Source organism: Sphaerodactylus townsendi, linkage group LG03, assembly GCF_021028975.2.
Source record: "Sphaerodactylus townsendi isolate TG3544 linkage group LG03, MPM_Stown_v2.3, whole genome shotgun sequence".
Classification (NCBI taxonomy): domain Eukaryota; kingdom Metazoa; phylum Chordata; class Lepidosauria; order Squamata; family Sphaerodactylidae; genus Sphaerodactylus; species Sphaerodactylus townsendi.
In genome coordinates this window covers 19,808,250-19,825,270 of record NC_059427.1, presented here as the reverse complement: position 1 = coordinate 19,825,270, position 17,021 = coordinate 19,808,250, and the positions used below count along the sequence as shown (strand labels likewise).

Below are 17,021 nucleotides of genomic sequence, written 5' to 3'. Positions count from 1 at the left end.
AGGGGGATTCACCCCCCTCCCGCATTGCACTGCCGATATCACAAGCGTTATTATTTCCCAAAATAATAATGACACTGTTCTCATTTGCTCAACTGTACAGTGCCTAATTCTGTTTGAATAGTTCCCTTCCACCCACTTTTCTCTGTCTGCTGCTCCAGTCTGCCGGCCTGCTAACCTTGCTCAGGGTGTTTGACCATGTCCTCAGCATCACCTGTTCCCTGCTTTGCTGCCCTGATGAAATTTGCTCTGTTTATGGGTTTATGCCCAGATTGCAGTTATCCCATAAGCAGTACCTGACAGTAGTGGCTGTTTCTATATATGCTTCGATAAACAAAGAGATACACACGTTGCACTCTGGCTGTATATCCGATCTTATATATTGATTCTGCATATAATTAATCAACTTAACACTTCTATTTGTTTTACATTTCATCTGTTTCTCTTACAAAGTTTTAAAGATACAGTATTCCAACACTTATAACTAAACATAAATATCCACATAGTCCATTCAACTCCTTCCGATTCTTCTTTCAGAAACAAAGCTTCAATTTCATATAGTCCATATTCCAATTCTATAAGATCTACATCTCCACATAAAAACGTTTCGTGCGTATAGAACGTTTTTCATGCGGAGGATCTATATATGCCTCAACATTTTCTCTCATTTTGGGATTGTCATAGATACTGGGGAAAGGAGAAAGGCCTAGGAGGAGTTTTTTTTAAAAAGTGTTTGGTCTTTGTGAGTGTTAAGTATTCCTTTCCTACTGAATTCTAGATAGTTCCAGATATTCAGAAATTCTGCATTTTCTGATTTCCAAGAGTCCTGATACTGAACCTGGATTCTGAATCAATATTTTGATATTTGTGTACATCCCTTACACTGTGTTGTTTGACAAAGGTCATTAATCAGAGATTTTTGTCCATCCCAAAGAGTTTCCTGTTCCGTTATAAGGGTCCCATTTATCACTGGATCGGTCTTAGAAAACCTCAAGAGGATCGTTGGGAATGGGCGAATGGGCAAATCTTCAACAACACACTGTGAGTTCATTCTTCCTTTTTTATTCTTTAGTTTTGGACATCAATGTACATCTCAGGACTCCTATGATCAAGGTTCTAGTAAGGGGACTGGGTGTTTGAAGCAAACAGGTGGCTGGCAACGTTAACAGGATTTTTACTGGTGTTTTCCCCTCTGGAGCCAAAAGGAACATTTGTTTATATTTTAGATCTACTTAAGTTTACCGTTCAATTTTTTTGATTGAGAAGGAAAAGACTGTGTTTATATTTTGAAAGTGGCTTTTTTTTACCTCAGCACCTGCATTTGAATATTTTATGGTCCAATCCAGATGTGGGGGAGCCGACTTGCAGCGGCAGCGTGATTGGCGCAGCAAGTGCATGCTGGGAATCTTTCTGGGGCTGGAGCCAACATTAGTCAGCTTTCACCTGGGCTTTATAGCTGGGAACATGGCACCCAAGCCCAAAGGTGGCATAAGTCCATTCGACCCTATGGAGGGCTTTCTGGTGGGTGGGTTTTTTTCATTTTAGCTGTTTCCCTGCACTGCCTGAAAGCCCTCTGGGGGCAGCGGTGAGTTGCAGTAGTGGCTCCATCCCCTGTCACCCCGGGCTGTTGACTGGGCTGCCCAAATCATGAAGTTGGAAGGGGCCATACAGGCCATCTAATCCAACCCTCCCGCTCAATGCAGAATCAGCCTGAAGCATTCTGGACAAGGGTTCATCCAGCCACTGCTTGAAGTCTGACATCTCTTGGTTGTTCTGGTTGTTCCACTTTTGGCAAGCTTCAAATAAGAAATCTCATAAACTGCAGTCTCATGGGAAGAGAAAAGGTGACCTTTTGCAGAAGACGTAATGAGAATCATGGGAACAGACAGGATTTCTGTTTGTTTTCAGATTTCTGCAAATCCTATTGCGCTGCTTAGGGCATGCCAAATAATATTGTTTTTGGTTTACACCGTGTGCAGACTCTAAATAGCATAATCAAACAGCACCTGTATTCCCCATCCTACATCTCTTGCTGTGGGCTCCACCTTCCCCCCACCTGTCCTTCTTTCCCTCCAATGTATGAGCAGAGAATCCCCACTGTAACCCTTTCCAGCTGGACTGGGGTACAAAGATAAGAAGAAGCAAGCCTTTATTGGCATAGACAACAGTACAACAGTAATAAAAAACAGATTAAAACAGATTAAAAAGCATATACAATACAGGTCGAAGGAAATCTACTGGCGTTTAGTAATTTCCAGGAGAAAGTCTGCCACTATCGTACAGAGAAAAGGATCAGGGTTGTCCAACAAGTAGTGTAATCTAATTAAATCGGGGAGATGGGGTAAATGTAAAGGAGTAAGATTCACATACTTGGATCTGATTTCCTTGAATCTGAGACAGTGTAGTAATTGGTGGGCCAGAGATTCAACTGAGCCATCGTTACATGGGCACAGTCTTTTAGCCTTTTCTTGCTTATTAAATCTGCCATGTTTGGGTACAAAGATAAACTGTTCTTGTTGGAAGCAGCTTTCCATTTTTCTATTAATAACATCCTTCCTTCCGACTCCAGTAATAAGAATGAGCATTCTGTGACATCACAGCAAGGCAACCAGCAGCCAGATGGCTAACAAGTGACAGGTTAACCATGGCAGTCAGGAATAACAGATAAATAAGGCGCATCATACTGATTTTATTCTCTCTCTCTCTCTCTCTCTCTCTCTCTCAATGTCACCTGACATATTTTCCAGTATTGACGTATTAACTCTAAACTTCTCAGATTTCTAGATAAGTTGTACCAAGGCCTGAACTGTTATTGGCATTTGCTAATAGATCCAGATACTCCATGAACTGAGTCGCCATGATAAGAATGTTTTGCCGCCTTCTTGCAGGTTTGACATTGTTGAAGGGGGGGACTGTGCCTACCTGAATGACGTGAAGGTCATGTCATCGTGGTGCAAGACCAAGAAGAACTGGATTTGCAGCAAGCCAGATACTTACATGCCACAAAGAAAGCTGTCAGAAGAGAGACGTGAAGCAGGGCCGTAACAATGAAAATTTTAAGTAATGAGCTGTGTTATCTTGCCAAGTTCATGTGAAAACACAGTGTATTTTAAAGAATGATTTTATTTTGTTTTCTCCTTCAGAATAGTCTAGTATAACACAATACTTTATTTTCCCATACTATTTCTCACCTGCATATGGCTTTGAAAGCCATTGTTTGTCAGCATAACTTAGGTCAGGGGTCGGCAACTTTAATCACCCAAAGAGCCATTCGGACCCGTTTTCCACGGCCCCGAAGATCTACTGAGCCGCCCCTGGTTCGGCCCCTCCACTCACCTTTCCTTCCAGCGCTGGGAGGCGGAGGCATCGGACAGGGAAACCCCCTCTGCCCGAAGGAGCAGGCAGCCGCCTGCTCCACGGGGCCGAGGGGAGATGGTGACCACGGCCTGCCCGGTGCCGCCGCCTCTCGTGCTGCGGGATGCAGCAGCGCCAAGCAGGGAAACCCCCTCTGCCTGGCGGAGCAGGCAGCCACCTGCTTCCGTGGGACAGAGGGGGGATGGTGTCTGCGGCCTGCCTGATGCTGCTGCCTCTCGCGCTGTGGGAGGCAGTGCACCGGGCAGGGAAACCCCCTCTGCCCGACAGAGCAGGCAGCCACCTGCTCCGTGGGGCAGAGGGGGGATGGCGGCTGCGGGGATGGCAGAGGGGGGGTGGCGGCTGCTCTGGAGGGACACGCCCATGCTACCCTCTGACCTCCAGGGGTCGGAGGGCAGCGGGGGCATGTCCCTCCAGTCCTCCAGTGCAGCGCTGGAAGGAGAGGTGAGTGGAGTGGATGCGAAAAGCGGCACCCTCCCAGACAGAGCTGGCTCCAGTTCAGCCCCTCCACTCACCTTTCCTTCCAGCGCTGCTCTGGAGGGCTGGAGGGACATGCCCACGCTACCCTCTGACCTCCAGGCCACGCAGAGCCGCAGTATAAGGCTGAAAGAGCCGCATGCGGCTCCAGAGCCATGGGTTGCAGATCCCTGACTTAGGTTTACATTTCTCCCATACATTTAACAACATACTCTCTGCACTTTGCCAAAAGGACCAAAAGCTCTTTTTCTCCCTTCTTAAAAAACATTTTTCTAATCCTGGTGTGACAATGCCTAGTGCCGAGGGTGGTGGTGATGATGACAATGATGGGACATTAATAATGTGTTATCTTCTTCATCTCTCTGAAATTGGGAAACATACTGATGATGATAAGGTTAAATGCACTCCTTTAAGCAGTCACCAGAGGGCGCTATGCTACAGTACATGCCTGGAGAGGCTTTACAAAGGAAGGACCTCAAGCTGGTACAGTCATGAGAGAATTTGATTAGAACTTAGTCTGGATGATACCAAGAAATATAAGCAGAGTATTGGTTAGTAAAGCTGTCAGAAAACTTACTTGGTTGATTACAGAAAAGACTCTGAATTCATTGATAATTGGAAACCTTTGATGGACTTTTTATGCAAGACAGAAAAGAATTTGTGGGTTTGAGGAATATATGATTAGGGATTTAGCTACATTAGAGAGAGGTGTGGCTGTTTGGGGGGATAATATTTAAGATTTGCAATTACAACTCAATCCAGAGCTGTCAGGTAGGTGGGGACAGCCCCACTTCGGCACTACTCTACCTGCTCCAGAGGGATTTCCCATGGCACGGGAAGCCTGAAAAAGTTTTTTAAAAACTCACCTAAAACTTCCCCTAGAGGAGAATAGAGATATGCCATGAAAATTGTGGTGTATCTCTGCTGGTGACTACACCAGTGTATGGGGGCCAACTGGGCACTGGAAGCCAACCAAGGTTGGCCCCACCGTGCCAACACAGCTGGGGGTGGTGTGGGAATGCCGACGTGAGGCTAGGCCAGGGGTAGGGAACCTGCGGCTCTCCAGATGTTCAGGAACTACAATTCCCATCAGCCCCGGCCAGCATGGCCAATTGGCCATGCTGGCCGGGGCTGATGGGAATTGTAGTTCCTGAATTTATCTGGAGAAGCCGCAGGTTCCCAGGCAAATTCTGGCTAGGCCTTCGCAGGAAAGCTGAATTTGAATGGTTGGACACCAGTGAATTTGCCTCCCCACTAGGGTATACATCTAGTGGAAGGGCATTTCCATCGGCGTAAGCCCATGCCACCTCCAGAGGGGAATTCACCTCCCACATCTGGACTGGACTTTTAATTCACCTCCCACATCTGGACTGGACTTTTAATGTTTTACTTGGTTGTTAACGAAGGAGCAAATGGTAAACTTTGGGGATAACTATATTAGGAGCAGAAGAAATCAGAAGTTCTTTCTTGTCTTCCATTTTTATTGTGACTTTGTGTAGCTTTAGATGTTGTTTTTATGCTTCTTTTCAAAAGTCACAATAAAAATAAAAAATAAAGAAATAAAAGCACTAGTTCAATTGGGAAAAATCATTTAAATTTAAAGCGCTGTCCAAAATGAATGAGCATAACACTTGATCAAGGCTGAAATACGTCCACAGATATAGATCATCATTTAACATTCAGTAAATAACTATATACTTGTGAAGTGTTTAGTTATTAATGTTGATATATTTCTCTGCCAGTTAAAAAGCTGTAACAACAAGAAACTCATTGGGAAGTCCCTCTTCAGGTCTTTCTTCATCCTGCTGTTTCAACACTCAGCTGATAGTAGAAATTTTTAAAAAACCTGACATCATGGGAGTCTTTTTGGGAGATAGGGAGGACAAGATCCTGGATTCCAAAAATGTCCAGCTTGCAGGTCTACACAAACACACACAATGTAGAGGACAAGCCAGTTCCAGTAAGGTTTTCTCACACAAATGTAGTTCCAGAATCTGAAAGAAATCTTGAATAAGGTGTTTAGGTAAGTTGCTGTAAAGGACTGGGGTAGGCCTTGCGTTTCTTTCTTTCTTTAGTCCAAATAAAATTACACTGTGTTTGCGCAAGAAGTCTCTCATATATCCCTCTGTACTTGAGATGCATTACAGTCATGTGAAGGTTTCGTGCTGCTTATTTGTACTGTAACGTCTGTTAAAAATTATTTCTATTTTTATTGTATGCTGCCTTTGAGGTCTGATTTGCAAGTTAAAAAATGAACAAGTGCCGGTAGGGTTGCCAGCTTTGGGTTGAGAAATAGCTGGAGATTTTGTGGAGGGAGCCTGAGGAGGGCAGGGTTTAAGGGGGGAGGGCTACAATGGAGTACAATATAACACTATAGATCCCACCTTCTAAAGCAGCCATTTTCTCCAGAGGAATTGATGATCTTTGTTGCCTGGAGATCATTTGTAATAGCTAGAGATCTTCCATCACCACCTGGAGGTTGGCAGAACCAAATGCCTGCCAGAGACCTACGATCAGCTCATGTGATATTGATGTCACAGCCCTCTTGGATTATCTGTCTGTGTAGATAACCCGTGTCAGGTGTCATTTTGGAATTGCTGACTACTGGGGGCAGGGGCAGGGAATGTCCTACCCCAGTGGTGGCGAACCTATGGCACTCCAGATGTTCATGGACTATAATTCCCATCAGCCCCTGCCAGCATGGCCAATTGGCTGATGGGAGTTGTAGTCTATAAACATCTGAAGTGCCATAGGTTTACCACCGCTGTTCTACACCTTCATAGAGGTTTAAGGGGGGTGTTCTTTACTAAGTGGTGTTATTGATTTTCATGCCCTGAAATCTTCACTCTCCAATTTCCACACATTACATCTCTATGAAAGCAACAGGGCATTTTTTTCTCCAGTCCTGTTGGCACCCTTACTGATCATGCCTTCTACCTGTTTATGACCATTTAAGGTAACTGTAGGTGAGCTAGTGTTTTTTTGTTAATTTGAGCCTTCAAGAGAGAGCAAATAAAACGCATACAGAACAGACATCCACACCCTTACTGGTAATTAGATTACTAGTCTAAAAGGAATGTCAGTATGACCCTACAATAGTATTAAGATTTCTTCATCTACCTGGTGCTTTAATCAGCAGGCATGGGTGCTTACACACACACTAAAACACTGGAAAGGTGCAAAAAGACACCAACCAATCGAGGTTGGAAACAGGACATGCCAGTACTGTGTTTAATTTTTGAAGTTTACCAAGTGGAAGGACTTGGTCCCTGATATCATAAGACTAACATAATATTTTTTTATAAATTAAAAAGCAATTTGCTAAGTTTAACTGAAAGAAAAGCATAGTGGGAAATGAAATACCAACCAGTGATAAATTTTGAAAAATGGACTGAGAAAGGTAGGGGAAGGACTGCCATTAATACCAGGTCAATATTTGTATGGGTTGGATTCACGTTCTCCTACCTCTGTCAGTGTTTTGTGCTGTGTTGTTTGTGCATTTCCCCCCTTGCTCTTCATTTTCCCCAGGATGTATGATGAGTTCATCATCTTTGGTTTCATCTTTTCTTCCTCCTGGCTCAGTGACAGGAAAAGGAGCTGCGGACTGCAATTCACCCTTCGTACCAATGCTGTGAGCTCTATGCAAATGGAACCAGCAACTCTGGGTTCTGCAAAACAATAAAGCTGCAGGCAGAGGTGAGAAAGTTCACTATGCAAGTGATTCTTCTCAGTAGCAGTAATATAAGGAGACTTTGAATTTATATCCCCCCCCTTTCTCTCCTGTAAGGAGACTCAAAGGGGCTTACAATCTCCTTTCCCTTTTCCCCTCATAACAAACATTCTGTGAGGTAGATGGAGCTGAGAGTGCTCAGAAGAAGTGTGACTAGCCCAATGTCACCTAGCTGGTGTGCGTTGGAGTGCACAGGCTAATCTGATTCACCAGATAAGCCTCCATAGCTCAAGTGCTGCTACATACCTCAAATTTGCCCAGTGAAAGGAGCCAAGAAACCGAAGATGAACTCTAAAAGATACAGGTAGTCTCCATGGAGAGATGCCGGTGTCTTCTGGGCACCCAAAGCAAGCTGGTCACTCGTTTTATGTGCCTCGGAAAGATGGAAAGCCGAGTCAACCTTGAAGCAACTACCTGAAAGCAACTTCCATCAGGATCAAAGGCTCCTTCCGCACATGCAGAATAATGCGCTTTCAAACTGCTTTCAGTGCTCTTTGAAGCTGTGCAGAATAGCAAAATCCACCTGCAAACAGTTGTGAAAGTGGTTTGAAAATGCATTATTTTGCGTGTGTGGAAGGGGCCCAACTGAAGTCACAAGCAGAGCTTTGCCTGCCGTTCTGCAGCTTACCACTCTGCACCACACAGGGTTCTTACTGTAACTTTGGGGGCCTGGTATTCAACAGTATGTTGCAGAAAGCTTTCTTACAGCCACTGACAAATGTTTGAAGAGGAAGCAGGCAACAACATAGCAAGCCAAGCAACTGTTTCTTTTCCTGTAAGTGGCATCTAGGTTTCCCTGGCCCAACTCACATTCACTGCAATCACACAGCAACGGAAGGCAGTGTCGCCTCAGCGCATGGGGCAGTCTTTTTTCACCAATAGTACCAGAACATGCTTCTGTGAGGCAAAAATCTGATACAGCCAAAACCAGGCCAAAGACTTCCTGTGGCATTTGTATTTGGCATCCCTGAGAAGGGAGTGAGTGGAAGGGGGTGGGGTCACTCAAGAAACCAAAGACACTTGCAGGGGGTTTCTGACCTGGAAAGCTAACCAGAAGGAACAGAAGGGTCTTGGAAGTCCTTTCCTTCACATTTACCTTCCTGAAGGTATATGTATAAAGAGATACTTGATTAGCAGAGTTGGGAGGTGCTAAGAAAAACAGCCAGATACTTTGAGTTGCTTTATATAAAAGTTTACTAGCTAAAAGGATAGGGTTACATGGAGTAAAACAAATAAATACTGTACTGTTTTCTTACATATTTACAGTACCAACTATATACCTAAAATTGCATCTTAGCTATGCATCCTACTTCTTTCGGTCCATGGGCTCTGGTCTATTCTTCTGCTTCTCTCTAGAACAGGGGTAGGGAACCTTTAACACTCAAAGAGCCATTTGGACCCGTTTTCCATGGAAAAAGAGAACACTTGGAGCCGCAAATAATTTTTGACATTTAAAATAAAGATAACACTGTATATATTGGGGTTTTTTTACCTTTTACTCCGTTCATTCTGAGAAGCGCATGGATGCGTCCGCCCTGCTGCCTCCAGGGCGGGCAAGGATGGGGCCAGCGGCTCAGCTCGTGGAGCCGCAGTGCAAGGGCAGAAGAGCCGCATGCGGCTCTCGAGCCGCAGGTTCCCTACCCCTGCTCTAGAACAAAGAAAACAAATTAACTTTATAACTTCTGATGTACATGCTTGCTAACATGTAAGTAATGGCTGCCTGACTGACCAACAGATAATCAATCGGTCAGCTCATTATACTATGACCTCAGCATCCTGTTCACATACAAACAGATGTTAACACTTTCATGACTGGTTGTGACAGACACTTGCAAAGGCCAACACTTCCTGCAATAATTCCTTGCTGGGGGCCAGTGTGGAGAAGCTGAAAGCCGAAAAAACTGCTCCCTCACTGTGTTCTGATAGGTGTACAATTGATGGTAAAACCACTGGGTGCCTGCTTGCCTGTCCCTCTTGCATTATGTCTGCAGCTGAGAGGAAACCCCATACATTTTATCCAGAGACTCCACTGCCTCTTCTTTATTGCAAAGGGGACTGTTTTCATAAAAGAGTTGGGAGGAAAAGGAATGTTTAAGCATTTGCTTGCCAGTTCACTCTTGATGCATCTCCTCGTGTCCTGTCCCCCACACCGCCATCCCACGCAAATGGTTGCTGATAGGATACTGCCAGTGGTGGGATCCAAAAATTTTAGTAACAGGTTCCCTCGCCAGCCCCCCCCCCCTCAGCAAAGGGGGCAGAGGCGTACCTAGGCAAACCTGAGCCCTGGGCAAAACCTGAGTTGGATGCCCCCCCCATGGGCAGCCACCCCACCATGACCCCAAAAAAATTTGTTTGCATTTCTAAATCATCATTACATTATAGAAAATGCCCCAACTCACAAATCTGAACACAGCAACGGTGAAACACACAGGTTCTTTGATAGAGACTGGTGAGATAAAAGGTACGAAAGGCTGAGAATCAATGAATTGCAGTACCTGAAAGGGATTAACCCAGTTCAGGGAGTCACATTATTAGTCGCAATGGCTATATGGAACCTTTACGTTCAAAGGCAGTCTGCCTCTCGGGGAGGCGAGGGCGTGGAGACGGAAAAGCGGACCCAATTAGTAACCCCCTCTCGACACACACAAATAATTAGTAACCCACTCTCGGGAACTGGTGAGAACCTGCTGGATCCCACCTCTGGATACTTCCCCACAGGGGAAAAAAAGGATTTGTACAAACAAAAACTCTAGTGTGTCACAGAGAAGGTTAGGTGAGAACTGTGTTACAAATTCCACATGCCTAAAGGACTTCGCACAGACATGTTCTAGGAGTTCTCATCAGAATACAGGAGTCCCGATTTAGACTATGACTACAATCCACAAAGAGACAAAGTTTCTGTCTCTCTCAGCACATTTCCTCACTGGAATTGGTCCCAGATGAGGCCCAACGGGGCAGCTAGTGGAACCCCAGGGCCATTTCATGTCTGCAAGTCTGGTGCTGGGAAAGGGGGGAAGATTGGGTTCCTTCAGTGTGCATGCTAAGCTACGGTCTGAATACAAACCAGGCTCCTGCATTTCTGTGAATAGCATTCTCACAGAACTCCAGGGTGGGATTGCCAAGAAGCCTGGAGAAAAATGTCCTGGACTGAAGTCGCCACGGGCGACGCAATGAAGAGACAAGACGCAGCGATATCATCCGGTGGACAGAAGCCAGTGGCAGGCTAATCTGCCGAGCAGGCGGTCCCTGGCACCTTTTATTAGGGTTTTGGGAAGGCGGGAGAGCGAGAGAATATTGCGCAATACATGACTCCTAGGGGCTGCGTACGTGCGGGAGGAAACGCTCCTGTCTGGGCCTAATCCATACCTGGGGGTGTGCACCTTTTGTCCCTTTGTCCAGGACATCTTGTGACCCGTGAGTCACGGGGGTCTTGTGACCAGTGAGTCTGCTTGCCCAGAGGGCAACAGATGGCGCAGGCATCCCTGTGCACTGTCTGAGACCCTGCTGGGTTCGCTGGCTCACCCCAACACTGGACAGCAATCCTGAGTGGTTCTTAGTGCTTACTTCCTTCTCGCCCAAAGCAAAGACAAACGCAGGCATTCTTCCATAGAGCAGGAGGATGCTTCAGAAGATGCCCCCCGCCCTGCCCCGCCCAAGGCATCACATTTGTGTCTGCAGGGAGCCCCCATTAGGAAGCACCTGTCCGCCATAAAAGGCTGAACCCTTCCAACATTTTGTGATTGACCCCAACCTGCTCCCCCCCGCCCAAGCAGCTACTTTGTGGTAGCATTTGTTACCTGTTCCTACAACCCAAATGTTCCCAAAGTTTGAAGAAGATTGGGTAGAGGGAGACCAAATTGTGGGAGGGGAAATCAGAATTTGGATATTATTGAAAGATGGATTTAAAAAATACATACAAATGCTAAAATGGGGGGATTCCACTTAACACATGCAAATTTCACTTGCAAACTGTGCCTTTAACACTTTTAACAATTGCAAATGTTTCTTTCTCCCACCCTGGATATTTCACAGGTATATATACTCCACTTGCTTTACTGCCACTAGATCCTTGAAGATGCCAGCCGCAGATGCAGGTGAAACGGCAGGAGAAAATACTACTGGAACACGGCCATACAACCCAGAAAACTGGCAACGTGCTAGTGATTCCAGCCGTGAAAGCCTTCAACAATATGAAACCGCGATTTAAACATGAACTCTGATGTCCCCGGAGACCTGTGTGCAGGACTGAAACTTGGGTTGCCAGGGTTGCAACCACAGCTTAGGGCCAATTCTTAGGGCCACGTGAGTGTTGTTTGAGATGACACAAAGAGGAACCACCCACAGGACTGTGCCCCTCAGTGCCACAGGAAGCTAGAGAAAATAACAAAACAAGTTGTGCATTCGAGTAAATGCCGTATTACTTTTGAAGTCTGTTCTTGTCCTGTTTTCATTCAATTAATAGCTGTATCTATACACTAGGTACCGCTAGGGCAACCTCTCAACACTTCTTCCCTTTCAAGCACCACATCAAAGCTCACTTTCGGTTTTGAAGCGGCATAATCCTCTCTCCGTTTCTCACACGCCATGATGACACTGCGAGTTTTCAGAACTTCACTGTGATTCTTCTTATCTCCCTACCTCCATACACAGTTGTTGCTTTTTTTGCCGGATCAGATAAGATGCACTGTCACACAGAGGATCAGAATTTTGCATAGGTAGATTGAAACTGTATGTTGTTTTTGATACTTTGGAATGATGAGCTATAAGACCATGTTCAACCGTGCATTTGTTAAGAGCATTGCAATCACTAGTGTTTACAATGGAAATATTTTTGGTAACTTTCCGAACAGTCAAATTTTTAAGAATCCTGCTTCACCTGCACTGGGTGCAGAAGGAATGTCAGAAAGGCAGATATGTGAATATTTTAAGTTAATTGAAAGGAAAAGGAAGTGCTAACTTTCTAGGACTTAAGGGACTTAAATGTGGATACACTTGTCCATTAATCACACCTATCAGAAAGTATCTTGCTTTTAGACATGTTGGAGGACATTTATTCATAGGGTTTGCCATGAATCATAAGTGACTTGATGGCACTTCGGTCACACACACACACACACACACACACACACACACACACACACACACACACACACACACACACACACATCCACACACCACCCAGAGGGTTGGCTACTATTTGCTATTCAGAGGTCCTTAAAAAAAAAGACTTCTGATTCTCACATCTACAGCAAGCAGACCTCCCAAAAGAATAGGCTGTCTTGTCAAAGCAGATGGGGAAAGCATTTCCCTTCTCTCAGCAGACACACGCCAGCATGCAGGCCTGCCCCAGCCCCCTCAACACGCACACAAGCATATTTTCTCCCTGACAGTTCATAATTTTCCTCATCTGCATACAGTAATAAACTCACTATACACTCCTCATTACAGGAAACTGATGTGTGTCTTTCTTTTTGTGGGTGGAGGGTTTGATGCCACGAGTATTCAAACCACTGAATCTTTCACATGCAGCTTTATACGGGGACGGGGCAGATTCTCACAATTATTAGAATTATATTCTTATACTATTTTTTATTTAAAATACCATCAATTTTATACAGAACTAGCGGGCCCAGCCACGCGTTGCTGTGGCAATTGTCCTTCTCATCACAGTCCGCAACCCATACAGATGTCCATGCAGGTCCAATGATCCCCAGCATAGCCTTTTGTGGTGGTCAAATGGAATCCCTCTTTCCCTTTTCAATGCACATCGTAATATGGTGCTGCCTTGTTTTTTTTAGTGTAAGGTAACCCTTTCCATTCCACAACGGAACTGTCCAGAGTGCGAATCCTGCTGCCCATGAGGCTGGTTGACACGCACAGTCCTGGCTTGGGTAAGGCAGAATTGGGGCAAGCAGGCTGTCCCAGTCAGGCAGCAGAGGCAGGGTGGTGAGGCACCCAGATCAAGGCTAGCTCCCTGGGTTCTTAAAGGGCTACGTGCAAAAGAAGTGGAGCAGGTAATGTAGGTTTGTCCCCACCCCATGGATTTTCTTAGAAGAAAAAGGCAAACTCCAGCTTGCTTTTAGTAAAAGAGAGCAGTGGCGAATATGGGTGAGGAAGTGGGTAAGTGGTGGTTGGATGTGAGGGAGGGCAGAGTGAGGTGTGTGAGGATGAGCTGGATGTGTATTGTGTGGTAGCAGTGGGTGAGGCACAGAGAGTGAAAGTTACCTGCGTGTGAGGGGGGGAACCCCACCTGACGTCTCACATGGCAAAGTGTGTATGTGTTTCACTTCCACTCGTATTACCTAACAGTATTACCTATTTACTGTTTTCACTGCTCATCTCTGCCCATCTGCACAAACATTCTAAGCCCTCATCCCAAGCCCTCGGGCCACAGACAGACAGGCTGCACGGACATTCTAAGGGTGACAGTTAAATAGAGGCAGCTTCATCAGGAAAAAGACGTTTTACCTGGCTCAGTTATGGACTTTCGGCGGTTTGAAGGTCCGAGTACCTGCCAGCAACAGGGAGGGACGTCCTGTGAAAATTTGGGGGCGATTCATCCAGCAGCTTCTGAGGGACATCATCAGGGACAAACACACGGTTAGATTTTTATATATAGATAGATAGATAAGGAGTGGTGATTTGTTTGTATAGTACTATCAGGGGTGTACTGCCCACAGGGACAGGGTGGGTGGGTGTCAAATGACCCTGGGCGCAATGGCAGAGGGGGGGGCATAACATTGCCCCCCTCCTCCCCTGCACCGACCCAGCTTGGGAGAGGCACCTAAAAATAGAGCCAGCCTGCTGCCACAGCGCCCGTCCAAGCTTCCTCCTTTCCTCCCCAGGCCCTTAGGGGCAGCAGAGGCTTGGATGGGCACTACAGCAGCAGGCTAGCTCCTGAGCTACCTGCAACAGCACTCTGCACCCCCCCCCCCCCCGCCACCACCACCCTGAAGGCCGGTTTCTACCATCCTCAGGAGACATCCTGCACGGGGGTGGCTCAAGGGGGAGCGCAGATGGGTGGGTGGGGGTGTCTGGAGCATGTGTCCCCGGGTGCCATTTTCCCCGATATGCCTCTGAGTACAGTACCGTGGCAGAGAAAAGGAGGGGGATGGGCCAGTCAAGTTCACTCTTGAAAATACGCCTCTGCTGTGTGTGCGTAGAACTGAAGTAGACGGGCAACAACACTTACATGCAGTCATAGTGCAGGCAACAATAATGACCAATCAGAGTGCCAGAAAATCAGATTAGCATTGCTTTGAAAAAAATCTTCATTACTTTGAATCCCATGCATATATTTTGGAATATATATTCCAAAAGAATCAACATGGCACAGGCTCAAAGGTAAAACATGAGTTTTGCTTTTTAGTGAGCCTTTACCAAATCAGTGACATTAAAAGCATGGTCTTATGTGTCCCTACTTCCGAGTAAATTCCATTGCATTAAGTCTGTGTTCAGGCTGTCAGCTTCAATTGACTTTCTTGACAGCATCCTATTTAAAGAAGGCATCTAAAATGCATCGGGCATAAGGTTTCACTGGCCTCCCTTTGTAGATGTTGCTTAACTTTCAGACAAGGAGCTAGGGGCAGGTTGCGTTCGCCAGAGGCGCTGAGAAAGGTTTGAGTATGAAAAGGTCTGTAGATCCTTTTACATCAGCCAAATGAAAGGATCAATGAATAATCCTTGGAATGGAGGGAAGTGACCAGCCTTTGTTATTGGGACCAGTGATATTTAATCTGTTCATAAATGACCTGGAACTGGTGGGGAGGAGCCCAGTCGAATTTGCAGGTGATCCCAAATTATTCAGGATGGTAAAAACCAAGACTGACTGTGAAGAGCTCCTGGTGGATTTCCACAAATCGGGTAAGTGGGCAACAAAGTGACAAATGAAGTTCACTGCAAATAAGTTTACGCTCATGCACACTAGGACAGAAATTCCCAACTTTAAACAGATGCTGACAGGGTCTGCTGAAACTGAGGCACCTGTGTCACCTGTTAAGGTTGAGCTACGGAACTGACAATAGTTTATGGGGCTAAATCCTGGCTCAGATTAAGAGAAGGTCGATCAGTTCACTGTTGTTCACTGTCTATTGGATGCTTTTTGTTAAAGCGAGATTTACAAATGAGGGAAATAACACTGCCCATGAAATGCTGTGCTTATCTTGTATGCGTTTGATTTTTCTATGAACATTTCATAGACTTTCTTCAATTTCTTTATCTTTATTAACCTTTAATATTAACCTTTAATGTGTTGGGGCTGTGTTGGGGCTGTATAGGGATGGGTGGAGGAAAGGGGGATGATGTATGAGTCTGAAAGTGTATGTGTATGATGTATTGTATGAAATTGTATGAGTATGATGTATGAGTCTGAAATTGTGTGCATCGAGGAATGCTGCTGTAAATTTCGTTGTGCGTGCACAATGACAATAAATGCTTATGCTTATAATAGGCATAGAATATTTAATAGGCATATTTCTTCAATTTAAAAAAAAGATTGGTTAGTAGGTGAAGTGAAGGACGTATCTGCCTGAAGAGACCCTGAGGAACAACTGCTTGTTTGTGTAGGCAGTGCTGACCTTTATGGATGAAAGTCTACTTTGATGGAAGTTGGGCTCATGTCTTATCTTGCCCTGTTTTGAAAATCTGAGGCTCATTCCGCACATGCAGAATAATGCACTTTCAAACTGCTTTCAGTGCTCTTTGAAGCTGTGCGGAATAGCAAAATCCACTTGCAAACAGTTGTGAAAGTGGTTTGAAAATGCATTATTTTGCATGTGCAGAAGGGGCCTGAGATTTGAAGTGGAATCCAGATTTGCAGTTGTAGAAATTCACTGATTTAGACTATGGGTATTGAAAGGTGTTCAATCGATTGTCGAAGGCTTTCATCGGCCAGAATCACTAGGATGTTGTGAGTTTTCCGGGTTGTATGGCCATGTTCCAGTAGACCTTTTGCCTGCATCTGGGGCTGGCACCGGTCACAGATGCAGGCGAAACATCAGGAGAAAATACTACTGGAACATGGCCATACAACCCGGAAAACCCACAACATCCTGGTGTTAAATCTGTTTAGGATTGCACTGTGAGTCTGGATATTGGGTGTTTAATAAAGACTATCATCTAGTCCTGGCTCCCTCACCCTGCAGGGCGGTGGGGGGCGGGGGGAGGCTGGCATCTGGTCATAACCCACCCACCCTGAGGGGAGCGAGAGAGAGGGGTGATGGCGTTTGGTGGTGGCCCACCTACCCTGGGGGAGGGGGAGGGTCTTTGGCCCAAAAGGGCAACTCATCGGCCTATAATATTGGAGGGGATTGCTGAAAGCAAAAGACCCAAGAGACTGCACAAAACTCTGCAGCATGACTTTCAACATCCAGATTGCAGCAGGTCCAAGTTAGCAGTGTGGTGGCGGGGGTGGGGTGGGGTGGTGTCTATGGCAGCGGCTGATGCT

At 45.7% G+C, this 17,021-nt stretch overlaps 1 long non-coding RNA gene across 1 annotated transcript; it reads left to right on the top strand.

Annotated features, from left to right (window-relative positions):
* The first annotated feature begins 927 nt into the window (after positions 1 to 927).
* LOC125429269 lies at positions 928 to 4,879 on the top strand. The gene is made up of 3 exons (XR_007243972.1): positions 928 to 1,038; positions 2,886 to 3,231; positions 4,026 to 4,879. It is a non-coding gene; the product is annotated as an uncharacterized LOC125429269 (long non-coding RNA).
* The last annotated feature ends 12,142 nt before the right edge of the window (positions 4,880 to 17,021 follow it).